This window comes from Jaculus jaculus, chromosome 18 (assembly GCF_020740685.1).
Source record: "Jaculus jaculus isolate mJacJac1 chromosome 18, mJacJac1.mat.Y.cur, whole genome shotgun sequence".
Lineage (NCBI taxonomy): Eukaryota > Metazoa > Chordata > Mammalia > Rodentia > Dipodidae > Jaculus > Jaculus jaculus.
The window spans coordinates 59,713,153-59,739,797 of NC_059119.1; the positions used below are offsets into that span (position 1 = coordinate 59,713,153).

General features: G+C 45.5%; 1 protein-coding gene across 1 annotated transcript in view; it reads right to left on the reverse strand.

The window, feature by feature from the left end:
- Positions 1–26,645, reverse strand: part of Sertad2 (SERTA domain containing 2) — a 125,809-nt gene that overhangs the window by 97,158 nt on the left and 2,006 nt on the right. The gene's annotated exons all lie outside the window — the stretch shown is intronic.

Here is a 26,645-nt window from a genome sequence, read left to right on the forward strand (position 1 = left end):
TATTTGAGAGAGTCAGAAAAAGACAGAGATGAGAGAGAGACAGACAGACAGACAGAGTGGGTACACCAGGGCCTCCAGCCACTACAAACGAATTCCAAACACATGCCCACCTTGTGCATCTGGCTAATGTGGGCACTGGGGAATTGAACCTGAGTCCTTTGGCTTTGCAGACAAATGCCTTAACCAGTAAGCCATCTCTGTAGCCCAATACTAACTCTTAACTGAAGCAATTCTTACTTTAAAAACAAAAGTAGCCAAGGAAAAATATGAGTGTGGTGGCACACACTCATAACCCCAGCGCTAGGTGACCAAGGCAGGATGGTCAAGGCTAGCCTGGCCTGCATAGTGAGACCCTGTTTCAGAAAGAAAAAAAGCCTAGCAGGATGGGCAATCTCAGCTGCCAGTTTGACAGGACAGGGTTGCCATTGAAACAAACCACGCCTGCCCCACCAGGAGGGACTGTTCTCAAAAGAGCAACCGGAAGGGTGGCCAGGCTCTAGATCCTGTCAAGAAGTGTGCAAAAGCAAGGCTGCTGTCATAACTCTGAGGCATCGCTTTTTCCCTGTGGACATGCGGGTGGGAACAATGGCTGGGGCCTTCACATAGGCAAAGGCAAGGAGGCACCCACAGCACTGGTGGCCCTGCCTCGCTCACCCGATCACCAGCGCACCTGGGAATGTCCATCAACCTGCTCACTTTGGGCGAGCACACCCTGGCTCTTCCGAGACGAAGTGGGCACTGAGCACACAGAGAGCGCGGGGCCAGGCGGGTCCGCGGGGTGCTCGCAGGAAAAGCCGCTGCCCTTGTTCGCAAGTGAGCAGGCGGGCTGCAGGCCGCCTCTGGAGAAAGGCGCATCAGGCAGACCATGGTTACTGACGCTGCAGGCTCTGGCACTTTGGGTACCAGCAGTAAAATTCAGGCTTTCCACAGGAGAATAAAAATCTCTGGAAAACTTGCATCTGTCATATGACATTGACAACTTCCCAATACTTAGTGCTTTTCTGATAAAGCCAGTGGTAAAGTTAAAAGACGTGATACTCAGGCTGGAGAGATGGGTCAGTGGTTAAGCGTTTGCCTGTGAAGCCTAAGGATGCCGGTTCAAGGCTCGATTCCCCAGGTCCCACGTTAGCCAGATGCACAAGGGGGCGCACGCATCTGGAGTTCGTTTGCAGAGGCTGGAGGCCCTGGTGCGCCCATTCTCTCTCTCTACCTCTGTCTCTCTCTGTCGGTCTGTCGCTCTCAAATAAGTAAATAAAAGTAAACAAAAAAAATATTTTAAAGAGAGAAATCGAATGAACTCCGAACTCCTGGGGCAAGAACTTAGCAAGGTCCAGCCTGAGGAAGTAGGTCCGTGATAGTCTAATGTAAATAAATGAAGTTTCACTTCTTCTCTTTTTTCTTTTTTTAAAAAGTATATGTATGTACAACCTTGAGGTGTCTGTACCTCACTTTCTTTGAGACAGGATCTCTTGCCACTGCCAATGAACGTCTAGGCTGCAAATTAATATGAGACTACATGACCCAGGAGCTTTTGTCTGGCTCTGCCTCCCACTGTTGTAGACACAGGGGGCGCACAGATGCATACACCACTTTGCATCTGGCTTTGGGAGGGCTCTGGGGAACTGAACCTGGGACAGCAGGCTTTGGAAGCAAGTGCCTTTAATCACTGTCATGTCGCCAGCCCCTCACTTTATGAAGAGCTTTAAGAGTCTCTATTCGGTATTCCAGGTGTAGTCATTCCCAGGACAGAAATAGAGGATCACACGGAGTAAGGACAGCCTGGGCAACTTACTGAGGCAGATCAAAATGAAAGGGGCTCTGGATGTAACTCAATAGATGGGTGTGCCCAGCATACACAGGTCCTGAGTGCTACGATCCCCGGCCAGCACGGAAAGAATCCTGTGATGGTGAGGAGGCAGTTTTCCTTCTCTGAGCGGGTTTGGTGTGTTGTACTTCTATTCCTTCTACCTGCTACAGTTTTTAAAACTAGTGGTCTCTTGATTCTAAGTAAGCAATAACACACTCTTCTTCTATTCAATTATTAAGGTCAAGCTTTCGTCAAGAAGCTGCCATTTGTACGATGATATGTACACACTTAGTGTGAGCCACACACAATGGTAGGGAAGGCCAACCAGGAAGCTGGATGCTGCCCAACGGGTGATTCCTAAGGCACTGCGGGGCAAGATGGCTGTAGACAAGCCATGAAGTCAAAAATCCTGGTGTTTCGGCTGGGCACAGTGGCGCACGCCTTTAATCCCAGCACTCGGGACCAGAGGTGGGAGGATCGCCACGAGTTTGAGGCCACCCTGAGACTACATAGTTAATTCCAGGTCAGCCTGGACCAGAGTAAGACCTTACCTTGACAAAAAAAAAAAAAAAAAAAAATCCTGGTGTCTCATTTATAGACTGAGAAAGGCAATACTTCACACAGTCGTTGTGGCTGTGAATGGTTATAAGGAATAATGCTTGGGGTCACTTAAAAACTAACACACCAGGGCTGGAAAGATGGATTAATGGCTAAGGCACTTGCTTCAGAAGCCTAAGGACTCAGGGTTGATCCCCCAGGACCCACGTAAGCCAGATGCACAAGATGGTACATGTGTCTGGAGTTTGTTTGCTGTGGCTATAGGCCCTGGTGCCCTCTTTCTTTCTCTCTCTGCCTCTTTCTCTCTCTCATCTGAATATTTTTTTAAAAAAAAACTAATATACCAAACAAATCTAGATGGTTATAACTTAAAGAATCCTCTCAAAGTGGCATTTTTCAACTCTCTGATATATTTAAAATAAGTGGGGGAGGTAAGAAGATACTTCAGTGGTTAAAAGTACTTTCCTGCAAAGCTTGTTGGATTCAATTTTCCAGTGCCCATGTAAAGCCAGATGTGCAAAGTGGCATATGCATCTGGAGTTGGTTTGCAGCAGCAAGAGGCCCTGGTATCCTGGCATGCCCATTCTCATTCTCTCTCTCTTCCTCCTTGCAAATAAAGTTTGTTTTTCTTTTTTCCTTTTGTTTTGTTTTTTGGGGTTTTGTTTTTTCAAGGTAGGGTTTTTCTCTAGCCCAGGCTGACCTGCAATTTGCTGTGTAATCCCAGACTGGCCTCAAACTCACTGTGATCCTCCTACCTCTGCCACCCAAGTGCTGGGATTAAAGGTATGTGCCACCACACCCAGCCTAAATAGTTTTTGGGTTTTTTTTTTGTTTTTTTTTTTTTTTTTAGCTAATGCTTTCATAGAGGATGGAATTAAAAGTCCGTGTTTCCTGCTGATGCTGTTTACTGTGCAGTAGACAAGATGATTTTCTTTAAGCGTCACAGGGGAAGCACAACTCGGCTCTCCAGTACCCAGCCTCTGGCCTCTGCCCCGACTGCTCCTTTCACAATTACAATCTCATGCACAGCCGGGCACATCCGCTGCTATCACAGGCTAAGCTGGGTCTCTAGGAAGCGGCTGTTTGTTTGTTTTTAACTTAAAGCTGGCTGGGGCAGACCCCGGCTGCCATTCCCGTAAAAGGAGCTGTGGGTTCCCCAGCTGGCAGCGCGGGGGACACAGCTGTCTTGTGCCCTGTGATGGTCCTTGCACGGCCACTTCCTCCCGCAGCTCCCTGCCCGGCCTGCACAGCGCCTAGACAGCACCGGGCGGCCCAGCCTGCAGCTGGCAGCCACCCCGGCTCTGAGGGAGCGCCGTGGCCGGCAGCTGTCGCCTGCTCCCGCTCTTTGTCACTAAGAGAGAGACGCGAGGGAGGCTCAGGGCGGTGGCTGGGGGTCTTTGTCTGAATAGGTTTGTGCACTTCACCTTGCTTCCTTCAGCCTTCCATAGTTGTAAAAAACGGGTAGCATCATATTTTAAGCATGCCTTCTTTTTTCCCCATTTAATGAAACAAAGTGCAAAAGAAAACAGCTCTTTTGATTTGTACTAAGTTATTCAACAAATCGTGTTTCTTTGATCCACAATGTACTTTTTTCATTGTGTGTGTAGGTGCAAGTTCAGAGCATTAATAAAATGAAATGGTGACCATGATAGCTGTACTTAAAATTCATCTTGAGTGCCTGATGTGTGTCCGAGTACATTTATTTATTTTATATTTCATTTATATATTTTAGAGAGAGACACAGAGGAAGAGGCAAATAGAGAGAAAAAGGGAATGGGCACTTTAGGGCCTCTAGCCATTGCCAATGAACTCCAGGTGCATACACCCCCTTATGCATCTGGCTTACTTGGGTCCTGGAGAATGGAACCAGGGTCCTTAGGCTTCGCAGGCAAGTGTCTTAACTGCTAAGCCATTTCCCCAGCCCCAGAGTACATTTTTAAAAATACACTGATAGGGCCTGATGGATAAAGCATTTTCTGAGCAAGCATGAAGACCACAGTTCAGATCCCTGGGGAACCCACAAGTGCCCAGTGAGTGTGACGGCCCACATGTAATGCCAGCCCCTGGGAGTTGCAGGCAGGGGAACATGAGAGGCAAGCCACCTAGCTAGATTAGCCAAACTGGTGAGACCTTGCCCTAGTAAACTGACAGTGATAAAGTTTGTCATGTTTTTTATTTATTTATTTATTTTTTATTTTTTTTGTTTTTTTGAGGTAGGGTCTTGCTCTAACCCAGGCTGACCTGAAATTCACTATGTAATCTCAGGGTGGCCTCGAACTCACGGTGATCCTCCTACCTCTGGCTCCCGAGTGCTGGGATTAAAGTCGCGTGCCACCACGCCTGGCTTGCATTTGCATTTTCAATGTATGGGACTTTAAGACACCTTTTGTCAGGTACAAGTAAAACCCAACATTAATAGATGTGTTCCCTAAACATAGGCCTCAGACTGAGTCACGCTGGAGGCCTGGGCTTCCAGCCTCAGGGCTACATAACCTGCTGTGGATAGCCCCCTCCACCGAGGGGCCTTCCCCTCGGCCCTGTCTGCGTTTGGCTTTGTGTTTGACACAGGGGCTCGCTATGTAGCGCAAGCTGCTCTCAAACTTTCGGTGACTGTCCCGTGGCAGTGTCTGAGGTACTGGGATTACAGATGTCATCACACCCAGCCTTTTGTTTCCTAAATCTTTTTATGAGTGTGCGCAGTGTGAGGGGTGCTGGGCGCATGCGCCACAGCACAGCCAGAGGGCACCTGCCGGCGTGGCTCCGCACCTTCGTTGTGCCTTGTTTGAGGCAGGCTCTCTTGTTCATGGGCACACGCCAGGCTAACTAGCCTGCTAGCTTTCATGACGCCTGTGTACCGCCACATCCAGCTTTCTTTGGGCTCTCGGGATCGGGACTCAGTGTGAACTTAACCACTAAACCATCTTTCCAGCCCATACCTAGCTTTTTTGTTTTTTGGGGTGGGGTTTTTTGGGTCATTCTTTTGTTTGTTTGTGTGAGACAGGATCTTGCTCTGGCCTACACTGACCTGGAACTCACACTCGGTGGCCCAGGGTGGCCTTGAGCTCACAGTGATTGATCCTCCTGCCTCAGCCTCTGGAGTGCTGGCATTAAATGTGTGAGCCATCGCGCCTGGGTTTGTGTCTTTTCTTGCTATCACCGTGAAAAACTAAGAGTCACAAATATAATCCATGGAAAGTAACTTGTTTCCCCAGGGTGTACCTGCCTAAAAATAAACCAGAAGTAGACACAAGAGAAAGACAGTGTGTGTGCAGGGATGCGTGCATATAAAGGTCAGAGGACAACCTTGCAGGTTGACCCTCACCTCCCACATCTTTTTAGACAAGTTCTCACTGCTCACCCCTGGGCTCCCCACACTGGCTGGCCTGCAAGGGGGCTCTCTGGCCCCCGCCTCCATCTCCCATCTGCCCGAGTAACCTCCCAGCCTCAGTGTACAGCAAGTCATATTGTAACTAATGACTCTTCAGCGTTTCTCCTCCTACCTAAGTAAAATGCTTATTTTAAAAACATCGGCTGTTCCTTTCAAAATGGCTTTCTCTCCCAGTTAACAACACAAGAAATTATGATCATTTGGGGCTGGAGAGATGACACAGTAGTTAGTGAAAAGGTGCATGCTTTCAAAGCCTGTTTGCATAGCTTCAATTCTCCTACGGCCCACGTAAAACAGGATGGGCATTCGTTTGCAGTGACAAGAGACCCTGACATGTCCGTATACATGTGCAAGTAACTAGAAAAAAGCCTATTTCAAAAGGAAGAAGTTATGATTATTCATCCCCTCAACTGTACGCAGCTTTCAGAGAACAAATGAGCAGTGGGACCGTGATGTTAATAAATCTTTCCAATTATGCTGGCGAGCACAGACTTATGCTAGGTGTTTCGGAAGGCTCAGAGGCAAGGAGTGGGCTTGCTCATTGTCTAGGAGTTCCTGAATGCACATGACTGTATCCGATTTCAATGCACAAATGACTTGGCTGGGGGGAAAAAACCTCATAAATCATCATCCCACACAATTTAGATGGAAGAGGAAGCAACAGAACAGACTAATTAACAATTACTAAAGCAGCTATTTAACGAGGGGAAGAGACACCATCAAGTGTGACATCACTCTCCTACAAGCCCAGCACTGCAGAGGCTGAGGAAGCAGGATCACGCATTGGGGGTCAGCCTGGGCAACACGGGAGGAAAAAAGAAAGAGGGGAGGGGGAGGGAGGGGGAAGACAGAAGTGCCACAGGGTTTGGAAGTTGAGTTTCAGTTGTGGGTTCCTGAAGTAGGGCTACCCATAATCCTCTAGCTCCTCATGCTGTTAGGACTACAGATGAAAATTCATCAGTCAGTTTTAAAGGGTTATTCTGGTACTTCTGATCTGACACTAACCAAACCCTCAGCTGCATTTACTCAAGCGTGTCAGAAGAGAATCAGAGCCAAGCCCTCCACAACCTCTGAAGTAGGTCCTATCGCAGCCGTAGGCAGGGGACGGGGGTGACGTCAGGCTGCTGTTTACAGAAGGAAGACTGCCAGTTTCCAATGAGTGAGCCCAGGACAACAGTGGCCAGCCCCCTGGGCTGCGTGTGAGCAAGAATGGACTCTTTATGTGTGACCTGTGTGTGCATATCCCAGGGTCACACGCAGGGCAGTAAGACAACAAAACCTCTTACTGTGTGCACACCACTCTTGAATCTATGTTTGTACAAAGATGAAGCAAAATTAATCAAAATGAGGCTTTTGCCTTTAGGACACGGAAGAGGAACTGTCACTTGCAGAAACTTCATCCTTAGTTTGATTCTTAAAAAATATAATTTTTACTTATTTGCAAGCAGAAGGAGATATTAGCTGGCAGACAGAATGGGTGCACCAGGGCCTCTAACTGCTGCAGATGGATGCAGATGCGTGGGCCACTTTGTGCATCTGGCTTTATATGGCTTACCGGGAATTGAACTCGGGTCATTAGGCTCTGCAGCCAAGCACAGAGCCATTTCCCCAGCCCCCCAGTTTGATATTTAAAAATCATTTTGAAAATAGGACAGATAACCTAGTTTTTACAGACTCTAAGTCAAGTTTTACATACTAATGAGAGAATTATGGAAAACAAATTTCAAAGCATAAAACATTTTGAGGGGCTGGAGAGATTGCTCAGTGGTTAACACACTTGCCTGCAAAGCCTAAGGACCCGAGTTTGATTCCCCAGTTCCCATATAAAGCGGGATGCACAAGGTGGTGCTTGCATGTGGAGTTCGCTTGCAGTGGCTAGGGGCCTCGGTGCACCCATTCTCTTTTTATCTGCCCTTTTCTCTCTCTCAAATAAACAAATAAAATATTCAAACGTATTTTGATCTAGTGATAAAATTTTTTAGAACTATCATTTTAAGAGTAGCTGGGCACGTAAACACATACCCCCCACAAAACATATAAACATGGGCACACACACCCTACACATACACACAGACCAAAGAGTGGCTGGAGTTGGCTTTACCGATTGTTGAGGAAGGAGTCACTCAAATATTAACAAACCAACTGACTACACTTTGGGGAAAGATTTTGTTATGTATATTGCTATAGAAGAAAAAAAAACATGGCTTTATTAACATTTGCCCATTCATAAAATTTCCTGGCAGAAAGGAGCCTGGGATATCAAATTTAGAAAGGCTGAAGAACACAGGGGCCGCATTCATTCCACTCTGTCCACAGAGCTCTCCGCACCTTGTGGGACAGCAGTCAGACCAGGCACACGGGAGCAGATCATGTTTACACCTGGCAATGAAACCTTACCTCAGACAATAAATCTAGTATAAAGCCTAATATTGGAAACGCTGAAGAAGAGATACGGCAAATATTTTTGGTACTTAGAAATGTGTTTTCATTGGTCCCCTAAGGACAGCTGTAAAGCGAGAAACTCCAGTTCAGTAATGAAGAAGGAAAGGAAGGGTCCTGCAGGCTGCTTTGACTCTGGGCTGCTGAAAACCAACTCCAGACGCGTGCGCCACCTTGTGCATCTGGCTTACGTGGGTCCTGGGGAATCAAACCTGGGTCCTTTGGCTTTGCAGGCAAACACCTTAAGCGCAGGCAAGCGCCTTAACCACTAAGCCATCTCTCCAACCCAGAACTTTATCTTTAAAAAGAATAAAATTTTACATAAAGAAGTCAACTTGCCATTCAAGGCAACAGGCAAGAATTAATGGCAACCCTCATTTTTAATATTCCCCCATCTAACTTACCAAGGTCCTGACACTGACTGCTAGAACTTTCCCTTGGTTGCCCTTTTAGCTCCTTGACAGGATCATTATGCAGCAACTATAAATGTACTCAGAAAAAAAAAAATGGAAGTCTGTGCCAGGCGTGGTGGCACATGCCTTTAATCCCAGCACTCGGGAGGCAGAGGTAGGAGGATCGTTGTGAGTTCGAGGCCACCCTGAGACTACAGAGTGAATTCCAGGTCAGCCTGGCTAGAGTGAAAGTCTACCTTGAAAAACCAAAACATAAAAAAGTTGGACATCTGTGAAGTAAAACTTTGTAACAGGACCAGCCAAGGGTCTGAGCTGCCAGGGTGGGGCTGCTGAGCCCCACTGGCCACAGCCTCACTTGCTGCAGGCCGTGCTACTCAGATGAGTGACGACAGATACCCTCGCTCACCACACAGGCTACATCGCCGTCCCCCGGGGGCACAGAGAGCCCACGAACTGACTCCACTCACGCTGTGGCGTTCAATCCTCCCGGCGTCAATGACATACCTAATGAGGGATGACTCGGCTCCGGTTCAGAGCTGAGTGAACAAATCCCCGGGCCTGAACCTTCACTAGTCCCCAAAGAGCAGATGTGCCAAAGCGCAGCTTGTTTGGTCCCTACACGGAACGGACGGGGAGAGCGCGAGCTACATGGAAAGTTAGGAAAAGAGCACCTGACAACAGTCCCTAGCAGTGCAGACATGACTGGTATGAGATGAAGCAGGGAAGAGCAAAATAAAATAAAAAAGAAAGAAAAGAAAAAGACCAAAGAGGAGGGCACGCTTTGGTTAAGGAAGAAGAAAGTCACCAAGGACGATGGCGAGGCGGGTGGTGATGACATGCCCGCTGCCCTGTTCTCTCTGGAGGGCGACTTGGGCCAAGGAGCTGGAGCGCGGCCTGGGCAGCGTAGGGAAACCCCGTCTAAAACAGCCAGTCAGTCCCGTTCAAGGCCGAGGCTATAGCTCAGTGGGTAGAACGCTTGCCTACCATGCAGAGCCCTGGGCTCGACTCCCAGTACCACACAGACAGGGCGCAGCAGCACGTGCCAGGAAGTCGAGGACTCAGGATGAGGGCAGGCATGGGAGTTCCTCCTCTTCCCGTCACCATCTCCCAGTGCTGGCATTACAGATGTGCGCCACCTTGCCTGGCTCTTAGCTTTCTTGCACTCCAGTGCCAGGAGAGATGGGTTATTTAAGAATGACCCTATCATGTTGGAGGAGAAAAAGAAAAACAAAAGTTGAACATCTTCCGTGTAATTGGCTTAAGACCACTTTACGAGACACCGCAGGTGTTCCAGGAGTGGTTAGAAAAAATGCCATCGGGGAAAACAATTCTTCACCTGATTCACAAAGGACAAGCAGGCTGCAGAGATGGCTTAGCGGTTAAGGCACTTGCCTACAAAGCCAAAGGACCCAGGTTTGATTCCCCAGGACCCACATAAGCCAGATGCACAAGGGGGTGCATGCGTCTGGAGTTCGTTTGCAGCAGCTGGAGGCCCTGGCACACCCACTCTCTCTCTCTGTACCTCTATCTCTCGCAAATAAATATACAAAGACATTAAAAATTTAAAAACAAAAAGGACATTCACAAAGACCCTCTAGTGTTCTTATAATGAGGGTGACAGGGTTGAAAATTAAACAATCCAAACAAGAGCTGATCAAAAGTAAGCCATAATTATTTTTAGAGAAGTTCTGCAGGAATCAGAGCTGTCCAACTACTCTTGTCAGCCTGGACTTGGCCAACTATCCAAAACCCGAGTCTGGCCTCACACGAGCTATTCTACTGCACAGAGAAAGTATTCTATTTTGCTAATTTTATTTTTCCTACAGTCCGTGAGCTTTTTTTTTTTTTTTTTAATAAAGGGAGAAATGCATTTAATTCTGTCATTTTATGTGTAGCAAAATTGAAGCGATTTCCGTTCACTTTTGACCTGGATGTTGATATGTATGTATATATATATTGTTGACGGTTCCTTTCCTTGGCTTTAGAACAATATAAAGAGAAACAGATAAACAAGAAAAAGCAGGAGGGGTGATAAGTCAGTGGACAGTGACTGGTGTGTGAAGGTTCAAATAAAATGGGCCTCAGGGACAGTCGCTCAGACCCTCGGTGCAATGGAAGCAAGACTACTACGTGGTAACAAGCTCTTTTCTGGTTAGATCTGGGGCCCGCTGCACAGGAGGGAACTCGTGCCTGGTGCTGTGAAGCTGGTCAACAGCCCTTGGCTAGGGAGGCCATAAGCCCCACCGGGAAACCCACCGCTGTTATGCCAAATGGACGGGCGGTCAAACTGCCTTCTAAATAGTCTCGTTTATTCCGCTGACTAAAGGTGCTCTGAGCCTCCGATCACAGTTCATTTTCGCGGTGGGGCAAACATCACTACAGAGACTAGCTGAGAAGGTGCTGAGAAGTGACAAGTGGGTGCCCAGCCCCAGGCAGCCACTGGTATGCATCGCCCCTCCCAGGATTCGGGGAACATTGCAGAAGACGGGGTGGAAAAGACAGCCCATCAGCTTTCCATCAAGGATGGGGGAGCCCCCACCCCTCCCAGACAAGCACTGGCAGAGGCCAGGGAGGGGGAGCCACGCTCCTCACTAATGGGGCCGCTGGTAAGTTGTCCATACTCCAGCCAATGACCCGCCTGTGCTCACACACAGTGGTCACCAAGTGAAAAGACAGGCAGGAGGGAGGGGACCAGATGGCAAGGGAAGACGGGGAGTAGAAGGAGTGGGGGAGGATGAGAGAGGGTAATGGCAGTGAGTGTGAACAAAATACACGCATGTACGAAATTCTCAAAAATAAAATAAATTGGAAAAACAAAAGAATACTGGCCAGGCTACAAGAGGAGTACAGGTCAGTTAGCCTATGCTACGCCTGCCACTGCAGAACACTCCTCTGGCGCAGAGGTGGCAGAGGTGCCCATCAGACAGAAAGACTGGCATGACCGTGTCGAGGTTTCTGACATGTTCAGAACCCTGCACTGTGTGGCTATGAACCAGCTGTAAGATGGAGACAAACAGAAGGCAGAGAAAACAAGGAGCCAAAGACCAGCAGAATATCCTGAGCCACAGAACTGACCAACCTTGGGGCCTGTGAAACAGTTGAACTTGCTGTGAAACAAAAAATTCCCTAAAGATTCCAGTGCACTTGAAGATAATTTATGAAAGTGTCCTAACTGATACCTGTAATCCCAGCAGTGGGAGGTAGAAGCAAGAGGATCAAGAGTTCACTGGGTGTGGTGGTGCACACCTTTAATCCCAGCACTCTGGAGACAGGTGAGAGGAATGCCTTGAGTTCGAGACCAGCCTAAGGACTGAGACTACATAGTGAATTCCAGGTCAGCCTGGGCTACAGTGAGACCCTACCTTAAAAATAAAAAAAGAAAACTTAAAAGGGCTGGAGGGATTATTTAGCAGTTAAGACATTTGCCTGCAAAGCCAAAGGACCCAGGTTCGGTTCCCCAGGACCCATGTTAGCCAGATGCACAAGGGGGCGCAAGCATCTGGAGTTTGCCCTGGTGTATCCATTCTCTCCATGCCTCTCTCTCCCTCTTTCTCTGTCAAATAAATAATTTTTTTTTTTTTACCTTACAAAAATAGGGGTTAGGGAGATGGCTTACTGGTTAAGACACTTACCTGCAAAGCCAAAGGAGCTCAGTTCGATTCCTCATGTAAGCCAGCCAGGTGGCACATGCGTCTGGAATTCATTTGCAGTGACTGAAGGCCCTGGCAGGCCCATTCTTTCTCTCTGTCTCTCTCTGTGTCTCTCTCTATCTGCCTCTTTCTCACTCTCTCAAATAAATAAAGAATAAATAAATAAATCTTTTAAAAGCCATTTCTGGCTACGTAAGGAATGAGTTTGTAGCCACTCTGCACTACATGAGAGCCTATCTCAAAAGCAAAAGAATTTAACTTCCCAAAGACACCTGGAGCAAGTTGCAAAGCGAGTGTTGGAAACCACAGTCTGTCCTGGAACTGCATTTCTAGAAACAGCCTGTGGAATGAACCCCGACCAGTGCTTCTCCTTCTAACGTGACCACAAGCGGTGGGACTAGAGAGGTTCTTACCTCACCTGCCCTTCCTAAGACAATGCACTGAGGCCATGAAAATGCTTGGAATGGGCTGGAGAGATGGCTTAGTGGTTAAGGTACTTGTCTGCAAAACCAAAGGACCCACGTAAGACAGATGCACGAGGGGGCGCATGTATCTGGAGTTTGCAGTGGCTGGAGTCCCTGGGGCGCCCATTCCCCTCACCCTCTCTCTACCTGCCTCTTTCTCTCTCTCAAATAAATAAAGAAAAATTTAAGAGTATTTAGAAAAAATGCTTGAAATGCTGGACTGGCTTGCAAATACAGAGAGGAAATGTATCTTTAGCAAAAGTTCCCAGAGTTTTACATTCTGTGGAACTTCTTGTATCATATACACTTAGTTTGACTAGAATATGGATTCATATGCCTTGATAACTAGAAACAAAATTCTTTAAAAAATATTTATTTATTTACTTGACAGAGGGAGAGAGACAGAATGAATGAATGGATGCACCAGGGCCTCCAGCCACTGCAAATGAACTCCAGAACCAGGGAAGTGGAATGGGACGGCAACTCTATGGTGGAGGGCTTACCCTGGTGAGGCCCTCCCTAGGCCACATGCCTGACCCCCTTTCCCCTCACACACACACACACACACACACACACACACACACACACACACACGTGCGCCTGCGCACAGCAGGAAGAACAAACAGATTTACTTCTTCCTTAAACAAATCTATCTATAGAGTCTACGACTCAACATGCAAAATTTGATTTAAAAAAAAAAAAGGAACAAGAAGCATTAAAAGGAACATTAAGCCATTACCCTGTTTTGAAAAAAGAAAAGCCTTACTGAAATCATGCTCCTTGCTCAATGTCAAAGGTATGACATAAGCTATTAAACAATTAAAAAAGTCAGATTCCTTGAAGACTACACAACTCCTGTTGTCCAAATTCAAATTTTTGCAAAGTACTTAAAATACTCCAGTGAAAAAATAAAAATAAATAAAAAATAAATACTCCAGTGAGTTGAAAAGAAGGGATTCAGTGGAGGGAGATTTGGGAGGGGAGAAGGGTGGTGGGAAGGGATTATGATCATGGTGTATTGTTTGTACTTATGAAAGTTGTCAATGAGAAAAGTTTTGACAACAGCTAAGATCCAATATGTACAGCTAAGCCAAGCCAAAGCCTCCTCAGTTCTGTCTTTCTTACCTAAAACCTCAGGTTCTGAGTTAGAGATGCATGTGTGTAAAGGGTATGTAAGATAAAGAAATAAAAACAAGTCACAAACTTTAAAACTCTAATTCTGAACAGGGTATGGTGGGTCATACCTGTTATCCCAGAACTCAGGAAGCTTAGGCAGGAGCATTTCCTGAAATTCACGGGCAGCCTGAGCTACACAGTGAGTTTAGGGCCAAGCTAGGCTACATCATGAGAACTTGTCACCACATTTAATCTTAGTCAGAGGGCTGAGAAGTGATAACACCCTGTTGTAAAAAAAAAAAAAAAAAAAAAAAAAGACTATATGTCTGGTCCTATTCAGAGAGATTTTGTCTTAACAGTGTACCTTACCACCTAGATGGCTTTTATAGGTGTTATTAATAACACAATAAATGCATGCAGTTAAAGTGTACAATTTATTTTCCAGGGCCAAAATTTCTGCTGCTCTTGAACTCTCGGTACTTCTCCTTCAGCCTCTCAGGTAGCTGGGATTGTAGGCATGCGGCACCACCTGGGCTTAAATTGATAAGTGCATTATTTTTTACTCTTTTTAAAATATTTTAATTTATTTATTCGTCTATTTATTTGAGAGAGAGAGGAAAGGGCAGATATAGAGAGAGAGAGACACAGAGGGAGAGAATGGGCATGCCAGGGCCTCTAGCCACTGCAAACAAATTCCAGATGCATGCACCCCCTTGTGCATCTGGCTTACACGGGTTCTGGGGAATCGAACTATGGCTCTTCAGCTTTGCAGGCAAACGCCTTAACAGCTAAGCCATCCCTCCAGTCCCTATTATGTATTCTTTTTGTTGTGTTGGTGGTCTTGGGCCTGGCTTGCTGGTCTGGCCCACACTGGGCTTCCCATTTTGCTATGTTACATATTACCTAAGATAAGAGATTTAATTTCCACACAGGAATCTTCTGTCTTGAAGTGAACCTCATTATGGGCAAATGCCATGTCTTATTATCACTCTTGGATACTCCCAAGCACTTGGGGCATATATTAAATATTTATAAATAAGAAAACAAAATAATTCGTGAAAATCATGTCAATGCTACCTGCTCTGTGCAAAGACTTGGATAGATTCACTTTGAGACTGAACTGAACACTAGCAGTTTTATTTGTGGAGGAAATTACATAAATGCAATCACTGAAGCAAAGCCACTGTACAGTTAAAGCAAACTCAAGGTTTCCTTGTTACTTTGCAATAGAGCTGGGATAACTATAACTCCATTGTGAAACTTTCAGTTCACTGTTTTGTTCAGGCTCTGTCACAAAGAAAATAAAGAAAGAGGAAAAAAAAAACTTTAAAAGTATAATAAAAACCTAGGAGTAATGTCAGACTATGTCACCGTAAAGTTTTAAAGGGTTAATAAAGAAGATTCATGATTTCTAGTGGAAACTGACAACGTTGTGTGTATGTTTTTGTTTTCTTTCTTGAGAGTGACAGACAGAAAGAGAAAGAGGCAGAGAGAGAACAAGAGAGAGAGAGACAGAGAGAGAGAGAGAGAGAGAGAGAGAGAAAACAGGCATGCCAGGGCCTCCAGTCACTGTAAATGAACTCCAGATGCGTGTGCCCCCTTGTGCATCTGGCTAACGTGGGTCCTGGGGAATTGAGCTTCGAACCAGGGTCCTTACAGGCAAGCGCTTAACCGCTAAGCCATCTCTCTAGGCTGACAACATTGTGTTTTAATGCTTCAACACAAATGCAAACAAAAATTATCCACTTTCATGGAAGTTTATGTTATGATTTAGGATTTTCTTTAGACAAAGTCAAAGGTCATAAAATCTACATAAAGAAACCTTCTTGTGTTCATTTCATTGTTCTATCATGTTTAATTATGACTACTTCAAATAGCAGATAACACGCTCTGTATGCAGTTTAGAGCATGCTTTCCACAGGGCAGGAGTGCCCCCCTTTCCTTTAGAGCCGCGCTAAGGCTTAGCTGCACGTAGCGAGGACCCGATAAACAGCGGTTCAACGATCTGAACAAGTGAATGAACAGAAGATGCCAAAATTGGATACAGGTGTGCAAAAAGCTAAGCTTCATCCCTGAGGCCTAGAGCTTATTGAGGACAATTTCTAGTTTATCTAATTTCATACTAGAATCCTTTAAACAAACGGTAGCAGACTTTTCAGATCAGGAGGGCTGGGTGGCACCACCCGTGATCCCACCTCTCAGAAGGCAGGGGAACAGCAAGTCCAAGAGTCGGGGTTAGTCTGGGCTACCCAGCAGCTTCAAGGCCAAGCTGGGCAAGTGTGTGAGACGGGGAAACCATTAAACAAAACATCCTCTCCAGTTCAAAGAGTATGGCCCTTGGGGCATGTTTTTGCTCAGAGGATTTTCATGCAAAAAAAAAAAAATCACTCTTAGCCAGGCGTGGTGGCGCACGACTTTAATCCCAGCACTTGGGAGACATAGGAGGATCGCGAGAGTTCGAGGCCACCCTGAGACTACATAGTGAATTCCAGGTCAGCCTGGGCTCAAGTGAGACCCTACCTCAAAAAAGCGGAAAAGAAAATTCACTCTCATATTCCGATTTTCTGGTGGGAACTCACTGTCTAGACCACTGGCTCGCAGCCCTGCTCTGATTGTCTAAGTGAAAAGAGCCCTTCGGCTTCAGACACTAACGCAAAGCGTACAGTTCCTTTGAGCTCAAGCCACAGAAGACAATAAGGCTGATGGTCACCACAGCAGGGACATCAGTCATGTCACAATGGTCAGCCCTGGAAAACTTCACACTGAACATAGTCTGATGCCTGGCTGGCCTTTAGGAGGAGTTGCAAGCAAAATAAATAAATAAAACAAAATAACATAAGGATTTGCTCCTCTGGGCTGACGTGATATTTGGAGTCACCCCACTGTGGTCAGGTGGTGAGTGGTCATCACAAAAACAGTCTCCAAAGTTGCCAGGCGAGCAAAACAAGGCTTGGATGTCTGAGACACTTCACAATCATACGGAAAGAAAACATGAGAAAAATGCTGGGGCTTCCCTCCCCCATCCCCATAAAACAGATTAATACAAACTGTTGCAATTTTTTCCTTGCCACCACCTCTCCTAAACACAAATTTGTCAAGTGGTTCCTTGAATCTCGTGCAGATGATACGCTCATCAGAGAACCTACATTTTATAACAGGCAAAGGGAAATTTTCTGTACAGAAAGCCTTTCCAATAATGCCAGCACTCAGGAGACAGAGGTAAGGAGGATCGCTGAGAGTTCAAGGCCACCCTGAGATTACATAGTGAATTCCAGGTCAGCCTGAGCCAGAGTGAGAGGACCAAAGAAAAACCTACTACCACGAGGATAAAGATCATAATGGTTCTTGGGAAGAAGAGGGTATCGGTGACTTTCTTTTTTTGTTTGTTTGTTTGTTTTGTTTTTTTGATTTTTCTTATTGCTGGGACAAAACACCTGACCAGAGCAGCTGGTGGAGGGAAAAGGGCTTAAGCTGGTCACAGCTCTGAAGTGAGGTCCATCATGCTCATCAGGAAGAGGCCCACAAACTGGTGCCACCCACAGTTAGGATGGGCCTCCCCCTAACTAATCTAATCTAGACAATCCCTCACAGACAAGACCAGAGCTTTGTTTCCATGAGGATTCTAAGTCCTGTCCAGCTGACAATCAGACGTTAACAAGAGCAAAGGAGGAGCAAGAATAAGAAAGACGAAAACACGCAACATAGAAATGCGATGGGGGCCGGGGATTTACCTCCCTTGGTAGAGCGCTTGCCCCGAGCACATGAAGCTCTGGGTTTGGTCTCTGGCAGCGCCTGTAATCCCAGCATTTAGAAGATGAAGGAAGGAGGATTCAAAATTCAAGGTTATCTTCTGTTACACAGAGTTCCAGGACAGCCTGGGCTACATGAGAATCTATTGTAAAAAAAACTCATGGGCTGAGGAGATGGCTTAGGATTTACACGCATTTGCTTTCAAAACCTGCCAGTCTTAGTTCGATTCCCCAGAACCCAGGTAAAACCAGATGCACAAAGTGGCAAAGTTCATTTGGAACAGCAAGAGGCCCTGGTGTACCCATACTCACTCTCTTTCCCTCCCTCCCTCCCTCTCTTTGTCTCATAAATACAAAATAATAATACAACAAAAATGCAAACTGATACAAAATGTTATGAAAACTGAAAACAAATCTTAAAACAAAGGGAAGTGGGCTGTAGAAAGCATATAAAATTTAAATAAAAGGGGCTGGAGAGATGGCTTAGCGGTTAAGCGCTTGCCTGTGAAGCCTAAGGACCCCGGTTCGAGGCTCGGTTCCCCAAGTCCCGCGTTAGCCAGATGCACAAGGGGGCGCACGCGTCTGGAGTTCGTTTGCAGAGGCTGGAAGCCCTGGTGCGCCCATTCTCTCTCTCTCCCTCTACCTGTCTTTCTCTCTGTGTCTGTCGCTCTCAAATAAATAAATAAATAATGAACAAAAAATATTAAAAAAAAATTTAAATAAAAGGCAGAATATTTTGATTAATTTATTCAGTATGTTACAAATAAATATTTAACGTGAAAGTAGTACATACCATCACACAAAACATACTAAGCATCCGCGTGGACTAATAAAAAGTGGAGAGGAAGTTAACTGCTCTCTTTCAGTTGGCTGCACAATATGAACAACAAGGTAATGTGGTAATGTAATTTTTTGAAGTTGCTTTCATAGGGCTAGGAACTGTAGCTCAGAGGTAGAACATGTGATTAGCTTATACAAAGCCCTGGGTTCAAACCCAGAAAAAGAGCATTTCTGCTCAGAAACCTCACATGTGGATGTGGGGTTGGAGCATGTGGGCTTAGCATTTAAGGCACTTTTCTGCAAAGCCTATGAACCCAGCTTTGACTCCCCAGTAGCCACGTAAGCCAGATGTACAAGGTGGTGCATGCGTCTGGAGCTTGTTTGCAGTGGCTAGAGGCCCTGGCACACCCAGTCTCTCCCTCCCTGTCTCTTTCTCTAATAAATAAATAAAATATTAAAGAAACCTCACATTTGGGGATCACTACTCACTTAATATTCATTAGAATAAGTAGTATCTCTTTGTATACCTGGTTTTCAAAAATCTTTTTTAAGGGCCAGGCATGGCAGCGCATGCCTTTAATCCCAGCTCTTGGGAGGCAGAGGTAGGAGGATCGCCATGAGTTGGAAGCCACCTTGAGACTACATAGTGAATTCCAGATCAGCCTGAGCTAGAGTGAAACCCTACCTCAGAAAAAAAAAAAAAAAAAAACTTTTAAAAAAATCTTTTTAATATTTTTATTTAATTTGAGAGGGAGTGAAAGAAGCAGAGAAAGAGGCAGATAGAGAGAGAATGGGTGTGCCAGGGCCTCCAGACCCATGCACCACCTTGTGCATCTGGCTTATGTGGGTTCTGGGTAATCCTGAGTACATTAGAATTTCATTTTCACTTCAAAAAGTGAGTGATAGAAGGTTGTGATAGCTCTGCTAATAACTAGAGAAAAGCAAAGCTGGATTCAAACACATCTGCATGACATGTTAACTCTAAACCTTGGACTTACAAAAACAAATTTTTAGAGAAGGTCTTATATAGCTCAGGTTGACCTGAACTCCCTCCTTATGAAAGCTAGAATGACCCTGAACTTCCATTTCTGATGCCTCTACATCCCAAACTGAGATTACATCCTGCCACCATGCTGGACTGACTTTTAATGTTTAAAGGCTCCTAAGGCCCAATGTAGTGGCATATGCCTGGGGTTCCGGCACCTGGGAGGTAGACCAAGAAGGATCAAGGCCATCCTGGCCCACATATTGAGTTCAAGGCGAGCCTATGCTACATGAAATCCAGTCTCATAAAGCAAAAAAAAAAAAAGCAATAAGAACTTCTAATTTATTTTAGGGCTAAAGTTGAGGAGAGGAATTCCCTTAGACACAGCAGCCTTTGTGAACATGCCTTCAATTGGCCTTCCTTAACAAAATAAAATCTGGCTGGAGAGATGGCTTAGCAGTTAAAGCGCTTACCTACAAACCCTAAGAATCCAGGTTCCATTCCCCAGAACCCATGTAAGCCAGATATACATGGTGGCACATGTGTCTGGTTCGTTTTAGTAGCTAGAGGCCCTGGTGCACCCATTCTCCCTCTCCCTCTCTAATAAATAAATACAAATAAAAATTGTGTTGTCTTTTGAGGTAGAGTCTCACTCTAGCCCATGCTGACCTGGAATTCACTCTCTAGTCTCAGGGTGGCCTTGAACTCATGGCAATCCTCCTACCTCTGCCTCCCAAGTGCTGGGATTAAAGGCGTGTGCCACCATGCCCAGCCGAAATAAAATATTTTTTAATTTTTATTTTTTTAATTTTTGTTTATTTATTTGAGAGAGAGAGAGAGAGGGAGAGAATGGGCGCGTCAGAGCTTCCAGCCTCTGTGAACGAACTCCAGATGTGTGTGCCCCCTTGTGCATCTGGCTAACATGGGTCCTGGGGAATTGAGCCTTGAACTGGGGTCCTTAGGCTTCACAGGCAAGTGCTTAACTGCTAAGCCATCTCTCCAGCCCCCAAATAAAATATTTTTTAAAAAATAAAATAAAATCTAAGATAGCGAGACAAATAAAATCCTTAAAGTCACTATAGTCTGAAGTATGCATATTACCCTGCATTTTAAAGGTACCTTTTGAAATCTGAAAGCAAATAAGATGACTTTTTTCTTTAATTTTTGATACTTTCTTTTTTTAAACTTTTCTTTAAGAAAGGGTCTTATTTTATACTGTACACTTCCAATCTTTCTTGGAAGAATCAAGTTGGAAGGATCAAAACTGGCTCTATTGTTTTTTAAAAATATATATATTTCTGCGTTGGGGAGATGGTTTAGCAGTTAAGGTGCTTGCCTGCAAAGCCTAAGGACCCAGGTTCGATTTCCCAGTACCCACATAAGCCAGATGTACAAGGTTGCACATTTGCCTGGAGTTCATTTGCAGGGGCTAGAGCCCTGGCATGCCCATTCTCTCTCTCGCTATCTGCCTCTCTCTCTCAAATAAGTAAACATTAAAACAAAACAAAAAAAATTATTCTTCGAAGCCAAGCATGGTGGTACATACTCACAGTTCCAGAACTTCAGAGGCTAAGAGGACTGTCATGAGTTCAAGGCCTCGGCCACATGGCTACATGGTAGACCCTGTCTCAAAAAGCCATCATGGAGCCAGCCGAGTGTGGTGGCACCGTGCCTTTAATCCCAGCAGAGGTGGAAGGTCACTGGGAGTTTGAGGCAAGCCTGAGATCACATAGGGAATTCCAGGTCACCAAGGCTAGAGTGAGACCATGCCTCGAAAAACCAAGAAACAAACACAGCCATCTCAGAAGAAGGGCTGTGATGTAAGAGCTGGAGGGCATGTGGGGTGCGGGGGTAACACTTAACTTCCAGACACGAACAATCGAAACTCACAACATCTGTGATTCTCTGACAAGTGGCAAGGGGGCTCTTGGGGTCCCACCACTCCCTGAGCATTAGACATGCGGTTAATGGGTGATGGGGGAGAGAGACATTTTCCTCAGCAGTGAAACCACTGGTAAGCTGTCCACGCTACTTTAAACAAACTCTTACCCATGGTCCTGTAAACAACCCTAGTGGAATCCATGGGTACCAAAGAAATGAAAAAGAGGGATGGAGGGATGGATTAATGGTTAGGGCGTTTGCCTGCAAAGCTAAAGGACCCAGGTTTGATTCCCCAGCGCCCACGATAACCAGATGCGCAAGCGGGGAGAGCACAGGCGTCTGGAGTTCGTCTGCAGTGGCTGGAGGTCCTGGCGTGCCCATTCTCTCTCTCCCCCTCTCTCTCAACCTCCCTCTTTTTCTGTCAAATAAATAAAAATAAAATATTTAAAGAAACAAAATATTTTAAAAAGTAAAAGAGACATGAAAGTAGAAAGGGATAATTTGGGAAGAGGAAAGGGATTAATGGAAGCAGGAGAAGGAAGAGGAGGTGAGGGAGAGAATATGATCAAAATGCACTATGTGCATGTATGAAAATGTCATCATGAAATCCATTATTATATATAATTAATATACGTGAACAAAACATGAAACAGTGAAAAGAGATGTGACTCTGAAAACAATATCATGCTAAAATGTGTCCAATAAAAATGTACAAATAAAACACTATGTTGCTTCTAAGTGCCTATAAATTCTTTTTTAAAGTTCTGTTTTAGATCAACTGTCTGAAAAGCACATGAACAATTGGGGCATGGCGGTTCACATCTATAATCTGAGCCAGCCGGGCGTGGTGGCACATGCCTTTAATCCCCGCACTTGGGAGGCAGAGGTAGGAGGATCGCCATGAGTTTGGCCACCCTGAGACTACAGAGTGAATTCCAGGTCAGCCTGGGCCAGAGTGAGACCCTACCTCGAAAAAACAAAAAAAAAATAAAAAGGAGTTCAAAGCCAGCCTGGGCTATACAATCAGTTCCAAGCCGCATACAGCGACACGTGACGATATGCCCAATACTCAGGAGGTGAAGCAGGGGCTCCCAAGCTCCAGGACAGCTGGGGCTACATAGGAAGATCCTGTCCCCCCAAAAGGGGCAAGTGTTTGTGGCAGTTGGAATGAACGTGCCCCAGCAGCCTCGTGCGTTTTATTAAAGCTTGTCTCCAGCTACCTGGCTGGAGGAGGGGTCACTGTGGGCGGGCGGACTCTGGGGCCCAGCCCTAAGCCTAAGGTGTTACTGGGGGTGGGGTGGATCTGAGTTCCAGCCTAAGGCACACAGGGCAGCCTGGGCACTGCCAGTGACCCTGCCACCTGCTGCCAGCCTCGTGCTTGTGCATCATGTTGTTTGCTGGCTGCGGATGGTTTCTCTCTGTTTGGATGGATGGAAGCAGCCTCTTCCGCCATTTGAGGGAACTTCCCTGCATCTGCAAGCTTTAAGTAAATCCTTTCCTCCCCTAAACTGTGTCTGGCTTCTATGATCATCCCAGCAATGTGAAACTGACTGTTGGAGCTTTCTAAAAAAAAAAAAAAGCAATGGAAATATAGTCAAATAAACTGAATAACATGATTTGACTAAACAAAGGATTATGTACACAAAATTATCTACATTAAACAGATTTATGTATTTGCATTTGAAACATGTTAACAATGGTATGAAACATGGTAACACTTCTGAGTAGATTAGCATTCAAATTTTGTTACTAAAATCCTGTTTGTATTTAATTATCACATTTTATACCACCACACAGCATCTTAACTAGATTTTATTGACAAGTAAAGAACGGGTCTATAGATGAAGCAGGTCTTACAGGTTGCTTGCTTTAAAAATGTATTCCCCAACTGTGTAATTCCTACTATAAGTATGAGGACATTTGAAGCTTTTTATTTACTGGCTGCATGTACCTCCTTGACAATTCCTATCACACTGACTGCCGTTATTACAATAGCTAATAAATACTACAAAGCTAATTATTATTACGACTGTCCAAGAGAGTTTTACTGCTAGATGAAAAGAGAAGTAAACCATGAGGTGGGGGCGATGGTGGGCATGTAAATAGAGGGGCAGGATACTGGAGTGGGCACTCTAAGCGGGGTCAAGGAAAAGGGACAGAGCAGAGAACTCGGGGGGCAGGTTCACCAAAACCAAAGATGTCACAAATAAACCACACGGAAACCTACTTCTTTGTTAGCGAAAATCAAAAAATGTAATTTTAAAAAAGAGACGGGAAGCTGGGCATGGTGGTGCACGCCTTTCACCCCAGCACTCGGGAGGCTGACGTGGAAGGACTGTCATGAGCTCAAGGCGAGGCCGGAGCTCCAGAGTTCCAGACTGGCCTGCGCTCCAGTGAGATCCTGCCTGAAAAAGGTTAATTCATTCATTAAATTTTTTTAAAGGAGTGAGAATGTTGGGCAGAAATATCCTGTGGGGGTGGATAATGCTATGCCCAGAAGCCATAGGTTGTTACAGGAAAATCCCAGCGCAAGGCTCCCAGTAAGTTGATGGTCAGGGAGGTCCCTGAGGCCCCCAAGACAGTATAAGCTATGGACAATTCTCTGGGTTCCCCACCAGAACTATACGGTAAGAACTTATTGTTAAAAGACACCACAAGATTCAGTTGCAGGACGTTGGAAAAATCAGGCTGAAACTGAGCTGGACGCCTTCCTTCCTGCCGTCTAGCTGTCCCATGGCTGGAAAGAGCTAGGCAGGCTGCATAGGAAAGTCACTAACAACCTGACCCCGAAGTGGACAACTGGCCAGGCAGGCAAGATGTGCCCATTGGTACAATAGTGGTATGTGTGTTATGGGGGTAACCAACTGCCCTCTGGTTAGATTTGAGGCCAGCCCCACAGAGATAATGCTGATGCTGGAAGCCTACGGCTGCAAAGGGCTTTAGCCCTAGAGGGGAAGCTACCACTGTCATTTAACTAAACAGATACGTTGTGCCCATCAAATTGCCCTCTATATATCCAGGTTTGTGGCCCTATGATTTGTGTTGCTCTCACTTTTGGTAAGAGAAGCTTCTTTGTACAGATGACAGTGACTACTGGGGAGACTCAAAACACAAGTGCTGAGGAGTGACCGTTGAACGCTTGGCGCTCGGTAAGTACCACAGGCTGCTCTCTTACACCTCCAGGCCTCAGTGCGGAAGAGGCGGCAGAAAGTGTGTAAGAGCCCAAGGATGGAGAGGAGTGCTCTGCAAAGCTGTCTTCCAGACAGACATCAAGTAAGTGACTGCTGCACTCATGACCTCACAGCTGCCTTCATTATCAGCACAAGATCCCGTCATAGAAGATAGAGGAGAGCAAAATAAATAAATGAATAAATAAATAAACAAATAAATAAATAGATAAAATTTAAAGGCATACAAATAGGAAAGTGACAGGTGAGAGCTGGAGAGATGGCTTAGCGGTTAAGGCATTTGCCTGCAAAGCCAAAGGATCTCAGTTCAATTCCCCAGGACCCACATAAGCCAGATGCACAAGGGGGCGCATGTGTCTGGAGTTCATTTGCAGTAGCTGAAGGCCCTGGTGTATCCATTTTCTCTCTGTCTACCTCTTTCCCTCTCTCACTCTCTCAAATAATAAATAAAATTTTCACTTGCATGCAAAGCCAAAGGACCCAGCTTCAATTCCCCAGGACTGACATAAGTCAGATGCACAAGGGAGCACACACATCTGGAGTTTGTTTGCAGTGGCTGGAGGCCCTGGCATGCCTAATCTCTCTCTCAAATAAGTAAACAATAAACTAAAATAAATTTTAAAAAAGTGAGATGAGTGACTAGTTGAAAAAAAGAAGCTCAGTGGAAGGCAGGTGAGGGAGGAGGGGCAAAAGAAAGTAATGGGCAGAGGTTATGCGTAAAATACACTATGTATGTGTATGAAAATTGTCCATAAAAAGTGAAAAAAAAGAAAAGAGAAACAAAGCCTTAGTCTTTAAGGAAAAAGATGCCGTTTTATTTTTATAGTATTTGATGAGTTCTCCTTATTAATTCTAAAACAGAAAATAGCATCATGCAACCACTGGAAACATTCAAAATCTAATTTTGTATAATGCCCATTATTAATGATAACATTCAACTTAATGACAGAAAACTTAAGAGATCAGAACATTTCATGATTAAAACCTGACATGTCAGGTAACAAAGAAAATATTAGGCATGCTTTTCAGACTATTTTCAATTTAACCCTCACAATGAAACTTTGTTTCTTAATAAAAATAACACATCACAAATCTAACTGATTCTCCAGTTACAAAAGTAATAACTGAGAAAGTAAAAACTCAATTCAACAATACAAATAACAGTATTCTCCACAAATCACTTAGAATGTTCATCCATTACTCATAAACAATTTGAGGGGGAAAAACATTGTTTAATTAATTCCACAAGCACTATGCACTTCATTATGTCAGATACTTTGCTAGGCACCAGCAATTAACTCATGAATGAAATACTACTGTTTCCCCCAAAGAAAGCCACAATACTAATATTCACGTGAAGCGTCCTTACGGGCACAACAGAAGTAGGCCCATTCTTCTGCACGCGGCTTTCAGTCAGAGACATCTGGACACAGGCGCTCACACCTGTAAACCCAGGCTGCAGCAGGAGGACCAACACAGGTTTGAAGCTAGCCTGGGCTACCAGAGAGCTCTGGGCCAGCTTGGACTACAGAGTAGACTTCTTTCTCAAACAACACAAAAGCAGGGCGGGAGAGATGGCTCAGCGGCAAGGCACTTGCCTGTGAAGCCTAAGGACCCAGGTTCCACTCCCCAGAATCCACATAGGCCAGATGCACACGGTGGCGCAGGAAACTAGAGTTTGTTTGTAGTGGCTAGAGGCCTGGGTGCACCCATTCTCCCTCCTCTCCCCTCGCCCTTGTCTCTCTCTAATAAATAAATAAATACAAATTTTAATGGAGCACACAAAAATGTAACCATATATTCATACATATGCATACAGACACACTCTAAATATGCCAGAAACATAACAAAGCTACACTTGGAAAACACCACCAAACACTACTCAAAAATCTGGGCATCCCGGTTGCTCGTTCTGTCCTTACCACACCCTACAAGGTAATTACGTACGTACTACTGTGATTCTCATTGTACGGACAAGCAATAGGTCACCTTGAGCAAGGGCACTGAACGGGCGCGGAGACGAGCTGAGACTTAATGCACAGCATCGGATTCTCCAGGAGCCTCTTGGCCCGCCTTGTTTTCAGACAGGGTCTTACTAGTTGCTCAGCTGCTGTGGGACCAGCTCCTGAGGCCGCTGAGCAATGCCCCTGCCTCACCCAAAGCAAGCTGGCAGAGCCTCCACTCTACTAGTCACGGCTCTCTGAGAATGGGAGGGTGTCCCCTCCCA